Here is a 12,301-nt window from a genome sequence, read left to right as displayed (position 1 = left end):
GAGGTCCTGCAGAGAGACCAGGACAAATCACAGGGCTGTGCAATCACCAAGTGGTTGAAGTTTTAACAAAGACAAGTGCTGTATTCTGCATCCAGGATGGGGCAACCCTGGATGTACAGACAGACTGGGTTATGAGAGGCTGGAGAGCAGCATTGTGGAAAGAGACCTGGGGGTCCTGGTGGTTGGCAAGTTTGGATATGGATCAGCAGTGCCCTGGCAGCTAGGAGGGCCAATTGTGTCCTGGGGTAATCAGGCACAGCCAGGCAAGGTAGGGGATTGTCGTGCCCTGGGGTGGCCTCACTTCCGGTGGTGTGTGCCATTTTGGGTACCACAATATAAAAAAGATACAAAGCTGTAAGGGAGTGGAGGGCTATGAAATGAAGGGTCTAGAAGGAAAGCTGTATGAGTACCAGCTGGAGTCAGTTGTCTTGTTAGGCCTGGAGAAGACTGAGGGGACACCTCATTGCAGTTTGACTTCTCAGGCAAGGTACTGAGCTCTTCTCTCTGATGCCCAGCAGCAGAATCCAAGGGAATGGCATGAAGCTATGTTAGGAGAGATTTAAGCTGGATGTTTGGAAAAGGTTCTTTACCCAGAGGGTGGTTGGGCACTGGAACAGGCTCAGCTGGAATAGGGAAGTGGTCAAAGCCCCATCCTGACAGAGTTGAAAAAGCATTTGAACAATGCTTGTAGGCACATGGTGTGACCCTTGGGGTGCCCTGTGCAGGGCCAGCAATCTTTGTATGTCCCTTCAAACTCAGAATACTCTATGAATCTGCAATACATATGAATGGAAAAAGATCCATTAACAGAGTGCTCCAGTCTGGGCTTGATTTGTCTGCAGTCTATGGGACATTAGAGCTGCAGAAGCACATCTTCAATTCCCTTTACATCAGTCACCTTCTGTATTTTTTTTTTTAAATGTTTGTGCTGAATCTCTTGGAATGAGAGTCAAAAGTGCATCAAAGCCTAATTCTGGAGTGTATGAAAAGATTTTAAGTATGCTTGTGCCTGATAAAATTGGTATTTCAGGTGAAGTTCAGGTGTTTTTTTCCTCAAAGCGATGAACAGTAGACTGAGGTAACTGAGGTAACTGAGGTAACTGAGGTAACTGAGGTAACTGAGGTAACAATAGGATGAGATTTTTCATTAGTTTGTCTTGGGGCTCAGCCCTCTTTTGGCAATTGCTGTTTTAGCAGTATGGGATGGGATCTGTATTTTCCTAGCAAAACAGAGAACTTTTTACCTGGGAAGTTTTGGGTGTCAGGGCAGCTACACCAGCATGGCACAAGCCCAGGTAGCTCCTGGAAGGGCACATCGTGGTTTTGTCCTCCTGCAGCCTGGCTGCTCCTTCCTACCTCCTGTGCTCACAGATGGGTGCAGCTGCAGGGTGGGCTGAGTAGAGGGATCAGTCTTGCTGAAAGCCAACACTCCCAGAGATGGGGCAAGAGGGCTCTGCCCCTTCCCAGTCCGCAGCAAGTACGTGCTTTATAATGTGTTTGACTGGCCCTGTATGGCCTTAATAGGATGTTTCTGAAATGGGCTGACACTTAGGGTACGTCTGGGTTTTTTTATAAGTAGGATTTGTTAAAACTGTGCTTGTGCCCCAAGTTCTTGCTCTAAATTGTTTCAATTCCATGTAATGCATTACTAATGTTTTCTTTCCTGTGCTTTTCTTGAGCCCACCAGAAGCCAATCATTGTGCATTTGTAGTAATGATGCTGTCATAGTGTTAGACTGGATAAAAATAATTTAAGACCTGGCACAGGCTCCTTATGGACACTGTCAATGGCATCATATAACCCTATGGATTTTCATAGTGGGTCTCCAAATGTATGGGGAAAACAAAATGCTGTTAGGTAATTTAAATGGCCGCAGTGCATCTGAGATGGTCTTTTCTACATTTTCCTATTTGTAAAACAGTTTGAAGCTTTGTCTGTGTGTTCTCATGCAATGGAAAAAAATTAAGTAAAGATTGTTGGATTTTACTTAAGGCATGCAGGAAAGCTTTTTTTTAGACAAGAATGATGTGGACAGTATTTCAGAATGATTACTTGACTTCAGTTTTCTTATTATTTAGTGTAAGAGAATAACATTTTTTGCTGGAGACATTCCTGTATCTACCTATTTGGGGGAATGTCATGTGGAGTCCACAACTTCTACCTAATAGCACTGATATCTAACTCTCTTACTTTGGCTCACTGAGTCATGCAACTTTTCAGTTGTTGGATATGAATGGACAAATAATTCTATGAAAAACTAAGGGAAAATGGGTTAATATTTTCCATCAAGATTTATAGCCACTGTTTATTTTTGCATTCATCTGGTGGGATATAAACCTTTGCTGGCATGCTTGTTTGGATGAACCATTCAGACAACATTCTCAAAGCCTTTATTTACAAGAGTGTTTCTGATCTGCACAAAACGATGTAGGGAAGCAGATGAAGAATTGATATGTTGTGTGAATTCTTGACTGTGGTAGATTATGACTCAAATGGACGAAAGGAGAAGATGCTGTCGGAACTCAGGACATCCCTCTGGGTGCCCTGGATGGCCAGAGCCGCTGGCAGGGGGCTCAGAGACCCTGGCATGCAGCCAAAGACACATGGTATTTTGATCTTAGCCCATGGAGCAAATTACCAACTCTGTATGAAGAATTACAAGCCACAAAAGTTTAGGTATTATAGTAGAAGTAGTCACAAAGTGAAGGGAAGAGTTTTTGAGTGCTCTACAGTGGGGTTTGGATTTTGTACATGGGGGTCTGAGGCTCCAAGATGGAGCAATCAGGGCATGCCTTGTCTTTCTTTCTTCTTCTTCCTAGCCTCCATGATTTGGGTGATGTTGGCACTTTTAGATTGGTTTAGAATAGAAGCTGACTGTCTAACATAGGTGATAGCTATTGGTACAGAATTGTAAATATAGTACATGTAGTTTTTAGTATAAAAGGTAGCACCAGCCTCAGGGGTGGGGAGTGTGCCTCTGGCTGACCTGCTGAGCAGACCGCAGCAGCTCAGGAAGAAAATCTTTTAGATAACACACAATAAACAACCTTGAAACCGGACGACTGAAAACTATTGAGTCTTTCTTTGAAGGCACGGGTGGGAGCAGAGACTTTTCCACCTTTCGGGGTCACCCTGACCTGGGGGAGACTCTGACAAGATGCTATTTGGATTGTGAAATTACTGAAAAAGAAATGTTCATTTGCAGTATATATGGGTTTTATGCTTCTCTTACTAATTCTCCTTTTACATTTGAAATTTTTAGCTTGGTGTAAGTTTAGAGTTTTCTCTTTAATGAGAATCTCTGACACAGAGTGCATTGGATAAAGAACTGCATGTGGATAGTGGGTGCTTCTGGCTGGGTGAGTTGGGTTCTTCTGCGGTTGGGCTGAGCTGCTGAAAACAACATGACTGTCTTCTGGAGGAGTGCAGCTGCTGGTGGAGGTGTTTGCTTCTCCTCCTCTGTGGTTCTGTGGCTTGGAAAAAAACACAGACTCCCTTATTGCCCGTGTTGTGTTCTCCACACACCCTTTTTAGCTTTAGGTGAACATCTGACAGTAGCTTCTGCAACTTCTGTAATTTTTTGTCAAATGCGCTGGCCTGGTGCAGGAGGTCTGCAGTTTATAACACTGGAGAACCTTTTCTTAAAGAGTATCTTTTTGTAAAGTAAAAATAAACTGTTTTCTACATCTAAATAAAAAAACCTTACATTGTCATTTTATGAAGTCAAACCTGTGTTGTCATTATATTAGTCACTCTTCTGCTCTTGTACTTCTAGGTTATGCTTTTCCCCAGCATGAAGGAACAATTACCGAAGTGTAGAATCTCAGGTTGTCATCATGTGTTGAATGTACTTCATTAAGAATGTATAGTCTTACTGTTCTGTTTCTTCATAATCTAATTTCTCATTTGAATAATTTTCTTAGTTTGTTTCCTAAAATTGCAGTTTCATTAGAAACAAGGGTGTCTAGTATTCCTGTTATGATAAAATCATGAATTGTTCAGCAGTGTATGTTTCTCTCCAAGGATTTTAGTTACAAAGTGTTTTGACTGCAGCATTTGTAGAAAAACAAATGTGCTATTTTACTCCTGTTCCAGTCCAAAAATACAGCAGAAGACCCCCGTCTTCCTTATATCTTCATCTTCTAACTTGAGTTCAGTGTTGTGTCTTGTAATTATTCATTTGGCTTCAGATCATGGTACTTTTAAAGGTTATGGATCTAGTGTTGGGGTCAGTGTCAGTGTAGTCCACTGACACCAACGGGGCAACTTTTCTGGCCTTGAGTTGAGCATTTGAAGCTGGGAATGAACTTTCATGGATCCATAATAGTTAGCTGTAATAATAGTCTCTGGATTGACAAGGTATTGATTGTATTTTGCTTTTGGTTTGGGTTTATTAAAAGTATTATGTTCAGAGTGTTCTGCAATTCTCTTCTTTCTTCCCATGGATAAATGAGCACCAAGTTCTCAGAATGTAACATCTCCTTTTATTAATGAAATGGCAGCAACTTTAAAATGGGCAAGAATCAAGACAAATTCCAGAACTTGTCTGTTCAGATAAAAATCTGGCATCTAAGAGGCTGCTGCTGTTCATGGCTGGGCATGTAGTTTGAGAAGAATTATATTAGCACTGAGTTTTCATTTTTTTATGTGCAATTTTACTAATTCAGTAGCTGGTTCTGCTGCAATTCAAATATTTTCTCATTTGAAACGGAGTATAAAAATCTAATTTGTTTTTCCTTTACCCTTTCTCCTTGGAGATCTATCAAATTATCCTCTGCTTTAGATTTAAGCTCTTCATGGAAATTAATCGTTCTGACCCCCTGTGAGGTAAATATTATTTTCATTAATAGGAAAATTGCAAAGCAGACAAGTAAAATTGCTTACTTGAATTATGCAGAGCTCTAGACATGTGGTCAAATTGCTAGACTGCCTGTTTATAATAAATTCTTCACAAAACTTTTAAAATGTAAGCTGTAATAATATTGATACTGTCTAAGCAGACAGAAGAATACTTTTTCTTGTTTCCTGAAGTGTTGTGTGACCAAGAGGACAACTATGAAATATTTTATATCTTAAACAATAGATAAATGAGTTGTCTGCTGAGAGGAGTACAAAACAGTTTGCAAGTTTGCTGGGGAAACAAAGAATCCTTTTAAATGTTATCTTAATCTGGCAAAAAGCATGAAGGTCCTTGAATGGGCAGAGAAACCTCAACTGTAATGGAAATGACCGAGTCTGCCAAGTGAATCAAATGGGAATGGAGATGTAAGGTGATTGTGTCTTATAAAATAACAGATGATCAGTTTGTGTGAAATGCAGGAGAGAATATCTGGAATATCTTACTTTTGACTTTATCTGTAGGATGGAAATAATGAGTTCTGCTTTATCTCAAAGGACCTGTAGATGAAATTTTTTCCCCCTCTTGAATGTAGGCTTGTAACATAGCAGAGCAGAAGTTTGGTTACATATGCAAAAAGCTTTCTAGCTAAAGAATTGTCTTGTTATTGTAGTTGAATTTTCAGTTAGGGATAGAAGATATGATTTATGGATTGTGAAACTTATAGATTACCAGGATTTTCAGTTTGACACAGTTTCACAGCTTTTGAAGACAGATTCTCCTTAACAGTGTAATTTTTCATATTTTCTTGGATATTTTGAAACTATAGTATGTAGGTAATACCTCTTTTAGCAAATTTTACAGGTAGTAAGCATCTATACAGCTTTTTACTGGGAAGCTTCCTTCTGTAGCAGGTGGATGTTGCTGGTGTGCTGTGAAAGGGGCTGGAGACTTATACAAGTGATTCTTACAGCACAAATGCACTTAACCAGAATCTACATTTGGATACTCCTAGCTTAAATGCCTATTTGGTGATGAAGGGTCAAGTAATGGAGCTTCTGCAATATTCCAGTATGTTGTGAAAGACAAAGCAAATGTGATTTCACGTGTTGTTTGGTGACACATGTTCAGTGATAACACTTCACGGCTTTTACTCTGTTCACTGTTAGGTAGCTCTTTGCCTTCTTGTTTTGGACACCTAATTTGTATAGCTAATGTTTTAGCTTAAATTTTGTGTATTGCCAGTTTATCGAGGTGTTGCTGAAAAGCCTTCGTATAAAGAGAGGTCATTCGCCTTTGCCATGGGTGGTAGAAGTTGGAAGACCAATATTTTTGATGAATACTTGGCTGCTGGATGACCCTGGCAACTCATTGTCCTTCTCTTGCCTTGATTTCCCCTTCTTTACATTTTATTTAATGATATGTACCTTATCTGCTAGGCACTTTGAACACTTATCAGCCTGTGAAAGCATCCTAAGAGCATATTCTCTTTGGTGCTTCCTCTGTTTTTATTGACAAACAGCTTTAAAATTCCAAAGTCCGTTGAGACACCAGCTCAGTCTTTCTTTTAACAGCAGACAGATGGATTAAAACTAGCTGGGGGAAGGGATGGGAAAGCAGAATGGAAAAGCAGTGAGTTTTCAAACTGTGGATGTGCAAATTCTGTGCTGAATTTGCCCTTTCTAAATGTTTCTCCAGTATTTTCTGCTGTAGACAGATTATTAGTTCTGTCTTTGGCAGCAGTAACTCATTCTACACTGTAAAATCCTGTCCTTTAGTAGCTTAGCTGTGACAGCTAGACTGGAAACTAAAAGAATTACTTCTATGAAGAAAAAACCTAACTTATAAAGAAATAATATTAGTATGAAGGATGGGTCATTACGTAATGTAAGGGGGGAGAAATGAACTCTGTATTTGTTGATGGTTTTCTTCATTACGAACTGTCGTATTTGCATTCCTTGCATTAAAGTGCTCACTGTTATCAGGACTAACTCCAAAGTTCACATTTTCATGGTTGTGCTCTGCAAACTCAATGTTTCACTTCAGTTAGTCCAAGTCTGGACAAAAGCATTAGTTCATAGACAAAGAACTCTTTCAGTTTGGCAGCATCCTCTTTGTGTCAGTATTTTACTTGTAGAATGTTAGTCAAGGTTAATATTAAGCCACTTGTATGCTATTGCAGTCACACTGTAGAAAAACTAGAGGCTAGAAAAACTGCCCTCAGCACAGAAGTCTGTAAGCCATGGTGATTGTGAATAATTAGGAAAAGTTATGACTTAATTCAGGAGAATGATGTTGTGAACATCAGAAGAAGCCTTTTCCTGTTAAATTAATTAAATTGAAATTTTCACTACTGCTTTTGAGAAAAATGTTAAGAATTCCGGTAATTGACTCCTGTTGACATGGCAGCAGAGTAGTTAATGAATTAAATGCAATGGTACCAATTTTGATTGGTACTGTATAATTATGGTGTCAAAGGTATTTAACTTTTTATCAGGCTGTAAATCTGCATCAGACTTCTAGTCTACCCTTGAGAGAAAAAAATACATAAAATGGGAAAACCCAGACGCTCCCCCACCCTCAGCCATTTTACAAAAGAGTATGAGAAAGTTAAAAGGTTTCACTAGTTCAGCCTACTTCTTTGTCAGTAGCATATCTCTGAGAAACTCCTGAATGTCTTAGTGTCTGAAAAGCAAAAAGTGAATGTTCTCTCTGAATTTTGATGTCAGCAGCAGCAGAGTATCCTCTGACAGCCCTCTGTGGTCTTCTAGCTGTTTTTCTTTCCTAATAACTTTAGTCTGACTGGAGGTCTTAAAGCCTGAAGGTGAAAGACAGCCTTCCAAACTACCTTGAGCTGCTCTCTTCTCACTAAGAAGAAATAAAAGTTCATTTTTTACCTAAAAGTGAAATTTATGGAGAAAACAAGAGATGGGATTATTCTGGCTCTGACTCGAAGCAAGTGTTCTTTAACTTGACAAGCCAAGCATGAAGGGATACACTTTCTTAAATTCAATGTGTGATTCATTTGTTGTGTAATATTTTAATGTATTTTTGGTTTATGGGAATTACATGCTGATTAGTATTGAGAGAGGTTTTATTAATGTCACAAATTAATGTCACTTCCCTGTTCACCAAGGTGAAAGTCAGGATGGCTATGATTTCCAAGATTAGTAGTAATCTATACACCTTATTTAATAAACAACTCCACCTTTTCTAGAATAAGGGATTTCAATTCTTAGAACTTTTTACAGACCATTATTTTTTGTGCTTGTTTCTACATCACCCTATTTTTTTTCTTGTTTCTGTTTTCTGCCATTTCATATTCATTGGTTCAGATTCTCCTTTTCCAGGAGGTTCTCCTGCTGGTGAGTTTTATAGCTTCTATTGATACTTCATCCCTATCTGTCTTTCTGATCCAGAAGAATTTGTGCTTCACTGAGTATCAGGAGCGTTTTATAAGTAATTTTAAGAAGTTAGTTGTAACTCTGCTAAGTGTGCTGCTTTTGCTTGCCAAATAGTTTAGGGCAGATCAGGCTTGGTGCTTTTCAAAATCCTGTCCTGCATGTGTTTCTGATGGGTATGTGTAATAGGCATTAATCCTTAACAATCATAGAGCTGAAAAGTTGTAGAAGAGTTGAGTTTACAGTGTAGTGATGTTACTTATCGGTTTGTCATTCACCATCTTCAGTGACAGCATGTTTGGTTGGAGATGGAGCTTAGGACCCTGTGAAAGCTTTGGTTGCAGATGGCTTCTCAGGAGTACTGCTCTGTGGGCTGTTCTCTGCTGTGGCAGTGTTCTGTGGGTGCAGGAATGCAGTCATCTGCTAGGCACTGGGCTTTGAAGTCACAAACCCAAACACTCAGGGGAATTAGGTGCTGAAGTCCTGTCTCCTTGACAGGACCTGTGACTGGTTGCAAAATAGGTTGTAGGCTGATGTCCAATGCCATGGGAGAAGCAGCACCTTTTCCCTGCAGTGAGTCATCTCATGTTTATTGGAGTTCACTGGTGAAACTTGTCCTGGCTGTCTTCAGTCCCCTGGGAGTAATTGTGGTAATAATCAGCCAAAGCACATATGTCAAAAGCCTTTTGTTTTTATTCTGAAGAGAAAGACAGAGCTAATAAAAATATTTTTATATGTTTATGATGGCATAAGAACATTTCATAGAGGCTTCTTTATTTAGGAATTATAATGCTCATAGGTGATGCTTTCCAAAGGTAAACTGAGAAGGATATTTTCCACTGATGCTTGTTCCTTCTTTCTTTTGAAAATCAGAGTTCATTAATATGACATCCTGAAAGGCCTGCTTACATCTCTTAGGAGATGAAGGGACTGAAGGCTGTGTAGGAAAAGAATTTTTTATAAATCTGTATGAGAAAGATATCTGAACTTCTTGTGGTTATTTTTTCAGTAGTTTCAAATACTGTTAGATTCTGCTGAGATTAAATACTAGTTACTCTTAGTGTTTTCAGACAGCATTCTCTGTCCTTATGTTTTTGAAAAAGCTTTGTCTACAATTTCAATACTTCTAATGTTATTAATTATATAAGACTTTTAAAGCTTTGAACTGCTGTTTCTGCAGGTGACTTGCTGTTTTCTGAGAACAGCCTCTGCATGTTGTGGCAGAGAAGTGGGGGAAGTGAAGCATTCCTTGGGTAGGTGGCAGATTCTGAGATCAGAGGGATGAATGTGCAAGGATTCCTCCTCTTGATGTAGTACTGCATATTGATAGCTGGAACATAGCAAGCAACCCTTGAATTGTCTTCAATTAACACATTTTGGTTCGTTCAAGGGTGATGTCAGAAAATAGCCTCTTTCAGTAGAACCAAGTTTTTTCTTCCCCCCCTCCTTACATACGCCTACAGTGATGTTTTTTCAGCTCTACAAGTGTGTGTTTTCTCACTCTCTCTGCTGTGTAGGCGGCCTTCCCAATCACAATTGAGCTTCACAGGCAATCTTTTACCCAAAAAAAAAAAAATCTTTACACAGCAGGTCTATAATTTAACACCAAAGGAAATGGAGAGTTCTAGGTCAGAATTATGATGTGTCTTAGTAATGCTTGAATTTGTAAAGAATTTCACCCTTAAAAAAGGAAATGGTTCTCTTGACCAGAAGACCATTCACTACCTGTGGAAATTATTGTTTTACATTCTACCCAAATGATTTGCCAAAATGTCAGTTGCAATGACAAGCAAATAGACTTTAAATCTTACACTTGCTTCGTTAGGCTAAGTTATAATTGAGCTTTGCTGTCCTAGAATTAGAATGTGATTCTAATGAAAAAGATGAACTCAGTTTGTTGACAATATGAACATTAAAATGCAGCTCTTCTGGGAGTGTTGCCTTATTTTAAACATGATTTTAGTTCTCTCTGCCTCTTATAAACTGCTTTTGCAGCACTGCATTATTATTTTTTGTGTACTGCAACTCTTTTGCTGATGCTTCTCATTTCACCAAGGTCTTAATTTCACACATTATTTTTAAATAGGCCTAAACTTAAATTGCAATTAAAAAACTCCTCAGCTGTATTTTTAATTGTTCCAAAAAGGTAGCGGTAGTTATTTTCTTGAGTTCTGTTGATAACACTATTTGGCATTTCTTAAAGTGTTTTTGTTGATGCTAATGTTCTTGCCACCAGGTAGGTATTCCGAGTTTATTCAACCCTGTAAAGAAATACTTTTGGGAGAATAGCAATGGGTGGCTTAAAATTTGCTTATCAAGCTATCAAATTTCAGCAACAATTTTTACACATAGCCCTTATACCATGGTTCTATGTGCAGTTCATGCTGCCATTGCAGCTGAAAGGAGCTATCCTTCTCTGCTTCTCCTGTATGATGCCTTTTCTGCCTAATGTCAGCACAGGTACTCATGTAGCTGTGCAGTGAACTGCATTGGGGAAAACCAGGCTGGAGAAGAATCTAGGTGTTTTTCTTTAGACTCCTTACTTAGAGGTGGATTTTAATCTCTCTTTGATATGATTCACTGTACATCTCCTCTAACACGTGAGCATGGTGGGAGTAGAGTAGACAAAAATTCATTGGCAGTATGTGCTCTGCCTCCAGCTTGTGCCTCTGCGGAGTTCTCGGGACTGCAGCATAAATCTCCATGGTTACATCTGTTTGCCCGGTCTAATTTTAGAGGACTCATATCATCTAGAGATGCAAGCCTTCTGTAGCAATAGACAGAGGTCAGATGTTAGGAGTATTTCTGAAACAAATACAGATTATAATTTACAGGACCTGGTAAATAGGAAGGACCAGCGCTGAAACCTTTATATTTCCTTCTACACTTGGAGACTCTTTAGGGTACTGCAGCTGGTGACTTCGATAAAAACTCCTGCTCTCCCTTGTTTTTGGCATGTGTTACAGACTTTATGTTGAGCAGTGAGGGAAAAAAAGTGGGCCACAGCACTGCTAAATGTCCCCTTTCTTTCAGGCATTGCCAAATGTGTGTTTAATCTCTAAATGCCTGGCAGAATGTGTTCTGGAAGAAAATAACGATTCAGAGAAAGGGTGATAAAAGAAGGGTTGGGATTGTTGTAGTGAGAAAATTATCATACAGGCTTTCTTAGATGTGTAAGTTATGTGCAAAAATTCAATAGATTGACAGTTTTATAAGCATTCATTGTTGCTTCTGGCTTCTCACAAGCACAGTTTTCAGAATACCCTTTACCTTTTCAAAAGTATTTCATTTGATTGCTTTCCATTCAAATTTTGTTCATTCCCATGATCTTTTTGCTTCTAGGTTTCACTGTGGTATGATTCATCAGAATAGATTGTGACATCCCCTCGGAGTTTTTGCTGAAGTTGTATGTGTCTGCTTTCTCAGGAATTTGGATAGGTAAGAGTGCATGTTCTGCTTTTTGTACCTTCTGACCTTTTGGAGTACTGCTAGGTGTCACAAACTGAGCGCTGTGTTTGCTGATAGCATGTAATGTTTCATGCAGTGTGCAAGGGGTGGTCTCCAGCAGGATGCTTTACCTCGGTAGGCTGGCTGCCACGGAGTGCCAGACTCTATCTAGGCTGTTGCTGAATGCTTCCTCTATACATTACTGTTTTTCCAGGAGGGACTGGCAAGGGAACTAGATGGCTATTCCCTCCCCCCCCTTTCTACTAGGTGTGTGTAGAAGGGTTTGCAAAAGCAGGTTGGACTGTGTTCAGGCTGTGATAGAATGCATGCTTTTTTCACTTTTTCTGAAACACAGCAGTTCTTGTAGGTGGTTTCTTTTAACCCACTTGTAAAACTAAACTCATGTTGTAAGAAAGAAAAGGATGATTGTTCTGGATGTGCCTGATCCTTGAAAAAGACTGGTTTTTAGTACATGATCTGTCCTTTCATAGAGTAGTGTAATTAATTAAAAGGTAAAATGGATGCAGCAAGTGTGAGATGCTGCAGTTTTGCCCATGCAGCCTTGCCACCTGCATTGTACCAGATGCAAGTCCTTGACAGGTGTGTAATGACCTGG

At 39.4% G+C, this 12,301-nt stretch overlaps 1 protein-coding gene across 6 annotated transcripts in view; it reads left to right on the top strand.

Moving 5' to 3' along the window:
- SIPA1L1 (signal induced proliferation associated 1 like 1) overlaps nucleotides 1-12,301 on the top strand; it is a 202,886-nt gene that overhangs the window by 55,935 nt on the left and 134,650 nt on the right. For 4 of the 6 annotated variants that reach the window (XM_038138447.1, XM_038138451.1, XM_038138444.1 and 1 more), the window contains exon 3: nucleotides 11,581-11,676. The exons of 1 other annotated variant lie outside the window; for it this stretch is intronic. The gene's annotated coding sequence lies outside the window, so the exon portion shown is untranslated. Of the gene's footprint in view, nucleotides 1-9,439; nucleotides 9,492-11,580; nucleotides 11,677-12,301 lie in introns of those variants that run through there. One more of the 6 variants, XM_038138445.1, reaches the window with a different exon arrangement.

This window comes from Motacilla alba, chromosome 5 (genome assembly GCF_015832195.1).
Source record: "Motacilla alba alba isolate MOTALB_02 chromosome 5, Motacilla_alba_V1.0_pri, whole genome shotgun sequence".
In the NCBI taxonomy this organism is placed as follows: domain Eukaryota; kingdom Metazoa; phylum Chordata; class Aves; order Passeriformes; family Motacillidae; genus Motacilla; species Motacilla alba.
Note: the sequence above shows the minus strand (reverse complement) of the source record. Positions and strands in the feature narration are given on the sequence as shown.